Raw genomic sequence first — 14,054 nt, forward strand, 5'->3', positions numbered from 1 at the left:
ATTTTTTTAAATTGCCAAAGACACTCTGACCCTTAGCAACCACCACCCTGATCAGTCAGCAGCTATCAACATGAGGGCAAGACCCTCCAGCAGCAAAAGACTAGGACTCACTAGAAGATCAGATGATTGTTGGCATTTTTAGCAATAAAATAGCCTTAAATTAAAATATGCACTTTATTTTAGAAGCAATACTACTGCACACTTAATAAACGACAGTACAGTGTAAACATACATTTTATATGCACCAGGAAATTAAAAAAAAAAACTTACATGACTTGCTTTATTGCAGTATTCACTTTATTTCTTTATTTCTATGGTCTTTGAGCTGTTTCTGTCAGTTTCTCTTATTTATTTATTTCTGCAATGTCTTTGAGCTATTCCTGTCATTGAGCCCTCTGGAGGAGATAGAAAAAACTTAGTGTTGGCCAAGCATGGTGGCTCATGCCGGTAATCCCGGCACTTTAGGAGGCCAAAGAGAGTGAATCCCTTGAGGCTAGGAGTTGAAGACCAGCCTGGATAACATGGTGAAACCCTGTCTCTACTAAAATGCAAGAAAAAAAAGCCAGATGTGGTAGTGCATGACTGTAATCCCAGCTAGTCTGGAGGCTGAGGCATGAGAATCTCTTGAACCTGGAAGGTGGAGGTTGTAGTGAGCCAAGCTTGTGCCACTGCACTCCAGTCTAGGTGACAGAGCAAGGATCTGTCAAGAAAGAAAGCAAGAAAGAAAAAGAAAAAAGAAAGAGAAAAAGAGAAAGAGAAAGAGAGAGAGAGAATAAAGAAAGAAAGAAAGAGAACAGAAGGAGAGAAAGAGAAAGAAATGGAGGGAGGGAAGGAAGAAGGGAGGGAAAAGAAAGGAAAAGAAAAGAGACAAACATCACAGCCATTCTACACATCCCTTTCTGACATCAGATATGTGGAGATTTTTAGCTACACACCAACAAGTTCTGCAGTGGACACCATCTACCTTCTGTTTTCAATTCAGTGTTGACCCTATCTACTTGGAGGTAGTGTCAGATTCCACAGGTTGAGGGCTCAGTTTCACAAGACTCACCCTCACTCCAGACCCAGTCATAAATGCAGGTTTTTACCTAGACTTCTGACCAACTGGCTATAAATGCGAAGTGCCCATGACCCCTTGCATGGGTTCCTTTAATTTTCTAGAGTGGCTGCAGAACTCAGGGAAACACTTTACATGTATTTGCGCATTTATTATAAAGAACGCTACAAAGGATAGGGCTGAACAGCCAGATGAAAGAGATGCATAGAGTGAGGTATGGAAGAAAGTGCAAAGTTTCCATGTTCTCTCTGGGTGTACCACCCTTTAGGAACACACAGGTGTTCAGCAGTCCAGAAATTCCTGAACCCAGTCCTTTTGGTTTTTAATGGAACCTTTATTAAATAGGCATGATAGATCATATGGTTGGCCATTGGTAATTAATTCAACCTTTAGCCCCTCTCCCCTCCCTAAAGGTTAGAGGGTTAGGGTTGAAAGTCCCAACCCTCTAATCCTGCCTTGGTCTTTTAGGTGACTGGCCCTCATCCTGAGGGTGCCCCCAGCCACCAGTCATATCATTAGTATATAAAAGAGACTCATCGTTCTGAAGATTCCAAGGGCTTTAGGCTTTGTATGTTAGAAAATATGGACTAAGACCAAATTTGTATTTCATAGTATCACTGTCCTACTGACATATTAATACACATTTAATGTTCTGGGCTTATATTTATATTTATATACTGTGTGTGTAGTCATAAACCCTGTGTACGTGCTCTAATATAATGTTTACTACAATATATTTGCCTACTAATTTGTATTCTGCCTGATCAGAGTATAAGATCCATGAGGGCAGGAACTGCATTTTATTCACTGCTGTATTGCAAGTATGTACCAGCATCACATCTTGAACATAGCAGGTTCCCAGAATATTTGTGCCAAGTTTTAGAAATAAAAAAGTGAAATAATAAATAAATGAATCAATAATTTGTTTCCATGAATGTCTGCCATGGCAGTTCCCAAAATCAGATATATCTCAATCCATAACTGAGAGCAAATGAAGACGTTTCTTAAAGCTGCTAATTAGGTTCACTGTGAACTCATGCTGTTGTATTATAGCTACTTCCCTATTTTTTTTTTCTCCAGTTGACTCTATAGTCCATGGAAAAGTTTTCCACCTTCTTAAGGGTCTTGTTGCTACCACTACATTTTTCTGTACATGATTGTTTCTTCTATACTTAGAAAATGTCAAAACAAATGGAACTTGTTTTCATTGCCTCATCTCTTCAATATGTTTGCCTCAATTTTTATATCCACTAAGTTTTGTTTTTCTATCTGGAGAAAAGAAACACACCTACACTTTAAGAGTTATTTCTTCCAAAAGACCCGGCATGGTGGCTCACACTTGTAATCCTGGCACTTTGGGAGACGGAGGTGAGTGGAGATCAAGAACATCTTGGCCAACATGGTGAAAACCCGTCTCTTAAAACACACACACACACACACACACAGACACACACACACCCCCACCCCATGCCGGGCATGGTGGAGTTACTCGGGAGGCTGAGGCAGGAGAATCACCTGAGCATGGGAAGCGGAGGTTGCAGTGAGCTAAGATCGCGCCATTGCACTCCAGCCTGGGGGACAAGAGCAAAACTCTGTCTCAAAAAAAAAAAAAAAAAAAGGAATTATTTCTTCCTTCTATTATTATTATTACAATTTTTGAGACAGGGTCTCACTCTGTTGCCTAGGCTGTAGTACAGTGATATGATCACAGCTCACTGCTGCCTCCATCTCTGGTCTCAAGTGATCTTTCCACCTCAGCCCCCTGAGTAGTTGGGACCACAGGCACACACCACCACACCTGGCTAATTTTTGTACTTTTTGTAGAAATAGATTTTTGCCGTGGTGCCCAGGCTGGTCTGGAACACCTTGGCTCATGTGATCCACTCACCTTGGCCTCCCAAATTATTCAGAATACAGGTGTGAGGCACAGGACCCAGCTATCCTCTTTCTGTTATTTTAACATTTTCCTTGGATCTGTACTTTCTCATGATCCTTTGGCCTATTGACGTGTTCAGGTCTCTGACAATCTTAAATAATCAAATGCTCACACTGTTAGAGCATCTCTTTATTTTCACTACTAAACAACTTGGAAAGACGTTGAAGAACTCTTACCTGCAAGACCTCTCCCTTAAGACTTTGTGTGAATTGTGGTTTTCTTATTTGTTGCTGTAAATTACTAGAATAGATTTTGAAAGTCAGGTCAGATGATATGTTTTGCCATGTCTATATTTCTTCAAAACACTCCTGTTAGATGATTGGATATTACTGCTAGACTTGTTCTTGCCAAGCACAATAATATACAGTCAAACAACTCTCTAAAAATCTTCCTAGTGTTTTTTTTTTTTGTTGTTATTTTTTTGAGACAGAGTTTCACTCCTGTTGCCCAAGCTGGAGTGCAATGATGCAATCTCTGCTCACTGCAACCTCTGCCTTCCTGGTTCAAGTGATTCTCCTGCCTTAGCCTCCCAAGTGGCTGGGATTAAGGCACGCTCCACCACCCCTGGCTAATTTTTTGTATTTTTAGCAGAAATGGGGTTTCACTATGTTAGCCAGCCTGGTCCTGAACTCCTGACCTCAGGTGATCCACCCGCCTCAGTCTCCCAAAGTGCTGGGATTACAGGCGTGAGCCACCATGCCCAACCCATAGTGTACCATTTGACAGTTGATGTTCTGTACTTTTCAGCTTTCAAGTTTTCCTTTTTCTTTCTTCTTTCTTTCTTTCTTTCTTTCTTTCTTTCTTTCTTTCTTTCTTTCTTTCTTTCTTTCTTTCTTTCTTTTTTTTTTTTAGATGAGTCTCGCTCTTGTCACCCAGGCTGGCATGTAATGATGCGATCTCGGCTCACTGCAACCCTGCCTCCTGGGTTCAAGGTATTCTCCTGCCTCAGCCTTTCCAGCAGCCAAGATTACAGGCACTTGACACCACACCCGGCTAATTTTTAGATTTTTAGTAGAGATGAGGTTTCACCATGTTGGTCAGGCTGGTCTTGAACTTCTGACCTCAGGTTATCCACTCACCTGTGCCTCCCAAAGTGCTGGGATTACAGGCGTGAGCTACCACGCCCTACCAAGTGTCCTATTGCCTTTGGTTTCTGTGACCCCTCCCTGTGTTGTTTTTTCTCTCCTATACCTCCAATAATATTTTTTCATCTCCACTCACTTCTTTTGTCCTTGCTGTCATGAACATATGAATATTTACTAAGAATATGGTTTTTGTTTCCTTCTTATATTTCTCTTCATACTCTTACCTACTTCTATGTTATCAACCACCAACATATACATGAACTATTCCATCTGATGGCAAAAACTTTCCACTTAACTTCTTGAGTATTTTCACATGGAGTTTCTGAAATTGCTCTGTCCAAGATAATGGTCACTGACTACATGTGGCTATTGACCATTGAAATGTATCAAATCTGAATTGAGATGCATTATAATTGTAAAATACATATTATTTTAAAACATAGTATAAAACCTAATATACAATAGCTAATAATTTTTATATTAATTACATGTTACAATAACAATATTCTACATATGTTGGCTTATATAAAATATATTGTTAAGATTAATTTCACCTGCTTTTTTTATGTTAAATTATAGTTTTATGTAAATTTTAATTTAAAACATCCAGGTGACTTCTAGAAAATTTAAAATTAAGATGGGTTCACATTATATTTTGATTGGACCGTGCTTTTTGAAAAATCCATAGTACTTTCCACATTCCCTGTTAATCCAGTGCCTCCTGGATTTATTTTGGATGGAGCAGCAGCCCTTTTCCCATCCCCTTTGTGTTTAGTCCTGGGTCGTCGTTGACATTTCTGTCTCACAGCCCTCCTCCATCACATACTCTCATTTCAACCTTGTGTTATTTAACCAGTCAATCATCAAGCCTTAGATGTTTTTCCTTTAAACTTAAAACGACTCAATTTTAATTTTGGTTTCTGTTCTCACTGTTCTGTCCTAAACAGTTTTAGGAACTGAACCTCTCGACCTTAGACTTTCGGTTCCTTTAAGCTATCCTATACATCGTTGCTAAGTAAACCTCATTAAACATAACCTATCTCTACTAAAAAAATTTTAATTGTTCCTTATAGCTTACTAAAGTGCAAACCTTTTAATCATTGTTCAAAACTACTGATCTTTCCAATTTTATCTCTTGGAAACTATCTATAGCAGTCATATAGTTTCTTTTCCTTTCATTAGTCTTGAGTTTTCTCTAGTCTTCTTAGTTTTTCAAGTACTGCCACGTATGCCTACCTTTTCATCTCCATTTGTTGAAAGCAGCCTAGATGTTCTAACATAACTGTATTTTTTTCTCATAAATTTGGCCACAAATAGTCCTCCCATGTCTGAATTTTGATGGTACTTTATCTTTTATGGCACTTTCAACGTTTTAACTTGTTTGGCATTTTTCTGCTCATTGTTCATTTTCTACTTAAGAGGTTTTCTAAGAGCAGAAATCATAGTTTCGTTATATTTATAACCATCCCCAAGGGTTATCACGGTACCTACCATGACTGGTGCTCAAAATTGTTTGTTGGATAAATAAATGTGTGAGTAAATTAATGAATAATGATAGAGTCATGTCTTTCAAAAATTAAGGATTTCTTTTCTTTTTGGAAAATTGCCTCCCTGCAGCAGCAATAGCCCAAGATTTTAGCTAGTGCCTTATGTTTTTTTCTCCCAACTTAATACGCAAATCATTGACTTAAAACAAGTGTTTCAGTTACTGATGAAAATGCTTAAGACAACAAAAACGGGGCATATTAAGAATCAGTGGAAGCTGCTACATCTGTATCTTTTTTAACACCATCTGTCTCCCAAGTTGCTAGATGAATCCAAATTCCATCCAAATTTTGCTGGTCTGCAACAGGAAAATGCTTCAATGGCAATTTTAGACAGATTGAACATATTTCAATTAGACAATTTAGTTGCAAGAGCATTGTCTTGGTAGATAACCCTCCAAGGATTATAATGAATACAGCTTAATTGGTTTATTAAGTAAAATTTACAAAATCCAGGAGCCTGAGTTTGAAAAGCTTATTAGTAATGTATGGATTTTGCATATAATAAATGTGATGAATTCCTGTTGTTGTGGAAGAATTGCTGATTGGTTGTACATGTTGAATGACTGTTCTGGCCGATTGAGAAGTAGCATCTGTAAACACAAGTATATTTTTAAAATAATTGTGACATAATAAATATACGCCTAGAACTAAAGCTATAGATTAAGCCTCAGTGTGATGCCTTATCAAGAAATCCTGGACTAGGAATAAGAATTTTAGGATTCTAGGCCTGAATACCTAAATTACAGAATATAATTAAATTATTTAGTCATTCAGCAAGGCTACCCAGAGTCATAAATATCATTATCATCACTGAGTCCTAAAAATTAAACCTTTCCATTTGCACATATTGGTAGATAGACAAAATAAGATCTGGCATTCACTCCTTGTATAATTATACCTGTATTTATATAATTTAATATTTAAGAATATCTGAAGTTAGTGGTAAAACATATGTTCTTAATGTTTGCTTGTTAAACCCACATACCCAACTCTATGAGATGCCACAGATGTGCCATAAAAAACAAAATTCATTTTGAGTTGGAAAAAGATTTTATATTATAGATTTCTAAATCCTTCATTAAACAAATGAGGGAAAGAGAAGGTTGGAAAAAGCAGGACAATCCTCATGAAGACAGTTCTCCAAAGTCAGACATCTAGATAGTTGGTCAATATGGGATCAAAACTTATGTTATCAGCTTCCCAGATGGCTACATAGGTGACTTTTATAAGTAACCAGCAAACCGTTGTTTCCAAAGACTGATACAGTGAGGAAAATCAATAGAGCTTCTAAGGGTGAAAAAGTGATTGGGAAGCTAAAGAAAAATGCAGAGAAATGCAGTCTAAAATTTTCCTGACTCCAACTATTTATACACAATTTAGCAAGAGATTAACCATGATTTCCAGAAAAATCTCTTTTGTTCCACTAAATAATTGTAATCACAAGGTACACATATTTTTCTAACTTCTAACTTTATTCTTTAGTGTTATCACGGAACTACAGTGTACCTTATATTTCCATGGGGATAAAAGTAAATTAAGTTCAAATCAGTGTGTGCATTTTTAATATTCTATGTTTAAACCATTATTCTGAGCAGTCTGGGTGGAAAAAATACAAAAATATTATTAATATATTTGCTAATAGTATACTTTATAAATTCCTTGTTGTGAACTGAATTATAAATTCCTTGTTATGAATTGAATTCTATCCTCCCTAAAGGTATGTTTAAGTCCTAATCCCTAGCACCTGTGAATGTGGCCTTATTTGGAAATAAGGTCTTTGCACGTACAATCAAGTTAAGGTGAGGTCATTAGGGTGGGCCCTAATACAATAAGACTAGAGTCTCCATAAGAAGAGGAAGTGGCATGTGATAACACAGACACATAGGGGAACACCACCTAATAACTGGCAGAGGTTGAAGTGACGCAGCTGCAACCCAAGGAATCCCAGAATCTATGGGTACCCCCAGAAGTGAGGAAGAAGTAAGGAAGGATTTTGTCCAGAATTTCAGAGGGAGCATGGCCAGGCTGACACCACCCCCAAAACTTCTAGTTCTCAGAACTATAAGCGAATAAATTCCTGTTGTCTTAAGCTATCCAGTTCATGGTACTTTGTTATGGCAGCCCCAAGAAATTGACACTATTGTTCATAATTATCAAAATTTAAATCTCTCAGGGCCTTCCCCACTTTGAGCCTAGATATTCAAAAATTATACTAGAGAAGATGGTACATGCAGAGATAAAATTCTCACAGGGAGGTAGCTTGGAGTCTGGTCAGATTTGGCATGGTTCCCAGTGGGAACTGTGGAAAGGGAGCTGAAATACTGACATAGATAAGTACAGCACTCTTGAAAAATTAACATTGATGCTAAAAAGAAATGGACTACATACTTCAAATTATTTCATTCATTTCCATAGCCCTAGAGAGAGAGAGAGGATGTGCCCATGTTTTATTACCTCTAAGTCTAAGAAAAAAGATAAAAACCAAACAATGTACGTCACTTACAGCAATAAGAATCTAATTGTCCCCATCTTGTTAGATCTTAAGAATGTTGGAGAGTAGACAACATAAATGGGGAAATAAAATCAATAATTACATCGGGAACATACAGCTCTACACTTTTAATATCACATGAATCTTTAGATTTATAAATAATTGTGAACAATTCCTGACAGCAGCAAATGAAATGTTAAGTCATAAAGCTCTGTGTATAAGAAGCTTACCTCTTACTGTTTCTTCTTGGTAAGTCGATTGAAGATAATTGGAGATTAATCATTGATCATATCAAGGAGAAAATCTGTGTGTGATGATAAACTCAGAGGTTTGTGTATTACCAAATGTTAAATAAGATCCTCTTTAATAGTAGTTATAACAGTAGAAACTCACATTTATTGTGTGTTTTGTATAAGCCAGAAACTACTTAGTGCTTATATGAAGTAATTTAAAAAATATATCCTCCGATACTTTGACAGATGATAAAGCAAATAAAGGGTAGTAAAGTAACTTGCCAAGAGTCACATGCCTTAGAAGTGGCTGAAATAAATTTCCTTAACAATGTTGCTCCATAGCTTTTGTACTAAACCACCATCTTCTTCTGCCTCTCAGGGCTATATGTTGTGTATGGTAAATATTAAAATCACATGTAGTAGTTACTACTTTTCCTTATGTCTATTTTATCAAGTCAAATACTAATCTTCACATAAATAAAATGTCATCTTCAAGAACCATAGGGTAAATGAGATTATTCTTTTTTTTTTTTTTTTTTTTTTGAAGCTTAAGCAAAATTTTTAATGGAGTAAGTCTAAAGATTTCATAGTTTTACATTTATAGAGCTTGATTTCCATTATTTATCTATCATTCTTAAAGCAAATGGTAAATCCCCATTTACCATTTTCAAGGATCAAAGCTTTGCTATTATTGAGGTTATCATCAAAGTTTTACTGCAACTCCAAAACATAGGAATGTCCCGTACAACAGCAGCTACCACTTTGCTTTCTAAAGTGATTATTCTTAGTGCAGGGGTACTCATTTGCCTATGCCTGTTATTCAGCAAAATTACTGCCTATGACATCACATAATTGAAAAAATTGGAGTAAAGATTAAAGTTGTTTACATTTTTAGGGACATCTCTCTTAAGACTGTCCAAAGGAAAATAATATATGATGCTATTTATCAAAAGGAAAAAAAAAAGAGAAACATCTTTCACGGTCTTTCGTTCATTTCATCAATTAGGACACACAAGGCAGCATCTTTCTCTGTAATCTGATCTCTCCTACGATCTGAATTTTCTCTTTGTTGGTCATTCGGTCCAGTACAATTGTTGCTATCATCAGCATCCATTGGTTCAGTTTTTACTCTCATTCCTGCTTCTGAATGAGGTGAATCATCAGGCAAGGAAGCCAAGCAATTCTGAATCATTTCAATTACTCGTTCCAGGTGCTTTTGAAACCCCTCAGCTGTTTAAAGCTGTTGGTGTTTCTGGACTTCCATCTGAAGGTCTCTTTTACTTGGTGGGGTCTGTATTCATATATAAGATGATGCACATGTACAAAAAGCTTAAGATCTTCTAGTTTCTCTTCTCGTTTTATACTCCCAGGGCTCTTTATTAATATATCTAAAAGATCCAAGAAATTAATAAGGATAGACATATTAAGTTTTCTTAGTTCTTTCTTGTGATCAAACTGCATAAGATGAAGCCTTTTGATGCTCTGACTTTCCAAAGGGTGGATGATAAGATCATCACATTGGAACTGATTGACAAACATCATATAACTGTCTTTTATTGGAGGGGGAGGCTTGGGAGCTAAGCCTTCTTGAATATTTTCATTCATATATTCTTTGATATATTGCATTGGAGGTGGTGAAAGTGTGCTCACTTGCTGCGGTTCACCCATTGTGGAATATCAAGAAACAGCTCTGGCTTTACACTGGTAGCCGCCTTTTGAGATCATTTTTAATCCACTTCATCTCAGCTTCCATCCTTTCTCACCATAAATTGTAGGTAACATCTACTGGTCTGCTCTGTGAGTCGTCCTCTGTACTTGATTTATAAAATCCATGAGTGTGGCTCTTACCATTGTAACATGACATTATCCTTTACTGCAATATAAACTTCTTCATATCTGGCAGGGTCAAGTCAGGATCACTATCAGTGCTTGCAGAGTGCTAGCTAGAGTGCTGTGTGTGTGTGTGTGTCCTCTTATATTTTGTAAGTGAAAGAAGAAAAGATCTCAATCATTGATAAGTGAAAAGTAGTAAGATTACCTCATAGGGAATATTTCTGATTTGGAAGGAATAACTTCCCTCCACTTTATGCCTTGTAAATTCCATCATAGGTAAGAAAGACCTTATATTATCTGTCCTGACAATGTTACATAGATATTAAATGGATCAAACTCTAAATTGATTTATCAATAAATACGAGACAGTATTACCAATGGGTTGCTATTATCTTATGCTCTTTACTTAGTGTTTGTGCATATTTTATTGTATTTTCCAACTTCAGTCTCTTCTTCCAAGCTCAATATTAAAACAGTTTTCACATGGTAACATTTCTCCTTATATTATTTACTTCCCTATTATGATTCACTTGTGAATATATTAATAAACTTGAGATTTTCTAGGTAATCTATTTATTATTGTCCCAAAGAAGTGTTCATTTGAAAGTACTATATCTATCTGCATGTCTTTTTCTTCCTTTTCATCCTTTCAAATAAAGTATACATTCCCTTGAACTACAGGAAGTGGTAGCATGAGGGGAATAAATTGTCCCAGCAAAAGAAAAGGTTGGTTAGCACAGCTGGCATGCCTGAGAGTCAGTAATCATCTAGGACACCATTGAGCTAAGGCTTCTCCCACTGATCTTCCAAATAATACCTTTAAGCTGAGGACTGAGAATATCAGCATCTGTCAGTTCATTTACTAATTAAAATAAGTGTATCTCTATGTGGTTAAAAATACACAAAAATTTTTAATGTCATGTTCATAAAGGAGATAAATTTATAAATAAAAATAATCACACCATTATTTTCTAACTCTCCTAACTCAGCCTAGAAGTTGATTCCTTTTTTTTCCCTCTTGATTTTACACTCCAAAATCCTAGGCAGGAAAGAAATAGGGATTATTTCCTGTGGAATCACTGATTTAAGTGACATTTGGTGCTCTTATGAGAGTTGTCTAAGAACATAAGATTTGCCTAAAGGTCTCGTGAATAATCATCAGGATTTCTCTTATCTAGCTATGGGTACGTATTGTAGTCCTCTGGAGAAATTAAATCACTTTTTCTCCCATTGTGCAGGAATGTATTGTGGAGCTTCTAACCTATTTAGCTCCTAGAAACCCCCATGTTAGAAGAGTACCTAAAGATTCTCAATTTCAATGCCTCTGAAGACTTTGAAATGGAGCAATAGGAAGTTATTGCTAAAGGTGAACAGTAGAGGCCCTTGCTTTTGTCAGGGAGAATGTTTTATTTAGAGGATTGCAAGTTTAAATTCTGCTTTCTCCTTGTTTGTGTCTTGGCAATGATGCCCAGAAGTTCAGCTTTGCTCTTGTCATTTGAGGGATCAAAGAAGAGCACTGAATACTTTGCTGTAATTGTCATGATGAAGTTTCAAATCTATGAGTATTTTGAGATATCATGAAAGCCCTGCTGCTGTGATGATGTCAGTATATGAAAAGGAATCTATTGGAGGGCATAAAGGATTTCAATAAAGTGGGCAATGATTTTTGCATAAAGTCTAAATGGGCTTTTATTCTTTAACAACCAAGTGCCTGTTAATACTAGATTTACCCATCATTTCAACAACTCATATTTCGATGAAAAATGCATGGGTCTTTAAACATCTAACACTGTCAACTTAGCATTTATTGGCTATTTACTTTGTGTGAGGCTCCATGCTAAGCAATGTGGGAAAATAAAAAGATAAATAAGATAAGAGTCATGCTTTCAAGAAGCTACTATCTGTCTGAATTGTCAACCTCTCTGCCAAAGTTCCCCACCTCCTCAGAGCTTCTGAAAAGACCATGCTGTGACTTCACAGGTAATATTAAAGTCAGGTAAATATAATTTGCCTTATTAATTTAGATTTTAAGAATGATCTTTGAAATAAGTAGAATTACCAGTAGTTATAACTAGATACCCTAAGTCATGCCATAAACAATCTTTTATATGTAAATGCATTCCTTGAAACAAATTTTGCGCATTTACAAAACAATGACCAATGGTTTGGATATTGACCCTATGGTACCAATAAATCTTATAGTAGGTTCTAATAGACAAAAACCATGCAAAGTGATTCAAAATCTAAGAAAACAAATTTTGATTTGAAAAATGAAAACCCTAGCTCTGGCATATGCAGTTACTCTCAACTAATCAGAATACTTCACTAGACTGAATATTAAAATCTTGGAGTATGCCTGAAGGCAGCTTAATGTTTCTGCATACCTAATTATGTATGTGTATGCTTGCATTTGTTTATAAAGAGTTCATTGTTAGTACTTTTCTCAGCATGGATTCTGTTCAAATTAACAAAATAAAGATTTTGGTTTTACTTTCCATTATTCCAGTGTCTAAAAATTTAAGCCAGAAAGAAGAGACGTGACAGTCAATTTACTTACAGATGCTGATCATGTAGCCTACTTTCTTTTCTGTTTCTGTCTTCTAATCCTCTTCATAATCTGTCAGATAATCTCATAATTATTCAAACAGTTCTGGTACTCCACAAAGAGCACAATAAAGACTAGCACACCATGCTTCAGCAGTTCTATAGTCATTTATTATCAAGATTAGAAATTCTCAAGAAAATCATGTTGTAACTAATTCTACTTTGAGGATTCAGTAAACGGAGAGGATGAGATAGAAAAAGGACAATCACACTTTTAAAAACTCTTTGTGATTTTCATTATTCAAGTAACAGTTAAGACGCTAGCGCATAAGGAAGGAATATACTATCTACACATTTTTAAAGAAAACATACATAATTACATCTTAGCTCTACTTAACAGTTAAACTTGAGGGCAACGACTTTTTCTGCCTAGAATCTCCACATGGCTACAAAAATGTGTGCATAATGTAAATATAATAGAACGTATTTACTAATGTTACTGTAATAAAATATCTCATCAATAATTATGGATGTTAAACTCAGCTTTACCATTATTATAGCAAGAGCACAATGCCATCTTTATTTTTATTTTAGCCATGATGTTAGACCAACAAATGAGTTTGCCCTCAGGATATTTCAAAATCAATTTTGTTTTCCCTCAGGAAGTCTTAATAAATCAGTAGTGTTGTTAAATATCTGCATATTTTTTCAGAACATAACTTTGTTGAGATGTTTCTTAGAGCAATGCTGTCAGTGAGATGCAGTTGAAAGAGCCATAGATTTGGATGGAAATGCCCTGGGTTCAAGTTTTAGACCTCTTAATAACTACAACTTTAGTAATGTATTAATTTATCTGAGTAGTAGACTCATTTTCCTGAGCACAGTGGTATTATTTCTTTCTTACAGTGCTTTAATAATAGCCTATGTCAAAATCACTTTGTAAACTGAAATGCACTGCATGCTTGTACAATATTGTAACAAATATATGTTTTGTGTGTGTATGGTGGTAAAAGAACTGCACTGGACACCTAAAATGACAAGGAAAACTATTTAAGACTATTGCAATAGGGGTCAAGATTATTGCAGTTGGGAAGAGGTTTAATTCAACTCTGCAGAAACAAAAAGTGGGAGGATTTTTTTTTTAATTTTATTGCATTTTAGGTTTTGGGGTACATATGAAGAACATGCAAGGTTGTTGCATAGACACACACGTGGCAGTGTGATCTGCTGCCTTCCTCGCCATCACCCACATCTAGCACTTCTCCCCATGCTAACTCTCCCCAACTCCCGTCCCGCCGCTGTCCCTCCCCTATTTCCCCCCAGCTGAC

The 14,054-nt window shown here is 36.2% G+C and overlaps 1 pseudogene; it reads right to left on the reverse strand.

The window, feature by feature from the left end:
- Positions 1-9,013: 9,013 nt before the first annotated feature.
- LOC108302905 lies at positions 9,014-10,017 on the reverse strand (annotated as a pseudogene).
- Between the last annotated feature and the right edge of the window lie 4,037 nt (positions 10,018-14,054).

Source organism: Cebus imitator, unplaced genomic scaffold (assembly GCF_001604975.1).
Source record: "Cebus imitator isolate Cc_AM_T3 unplaced genomic scaffold, Cebus_imitator-1.0 Scaffold43, whole genome shotgun sequence".
In the NCBI taxonomy this organism is placed as follows: Eukaryota; Metazoa; Chordata; class Mammalia; order Primates; family Cebidae; genus Cebus; species Cebus imitator.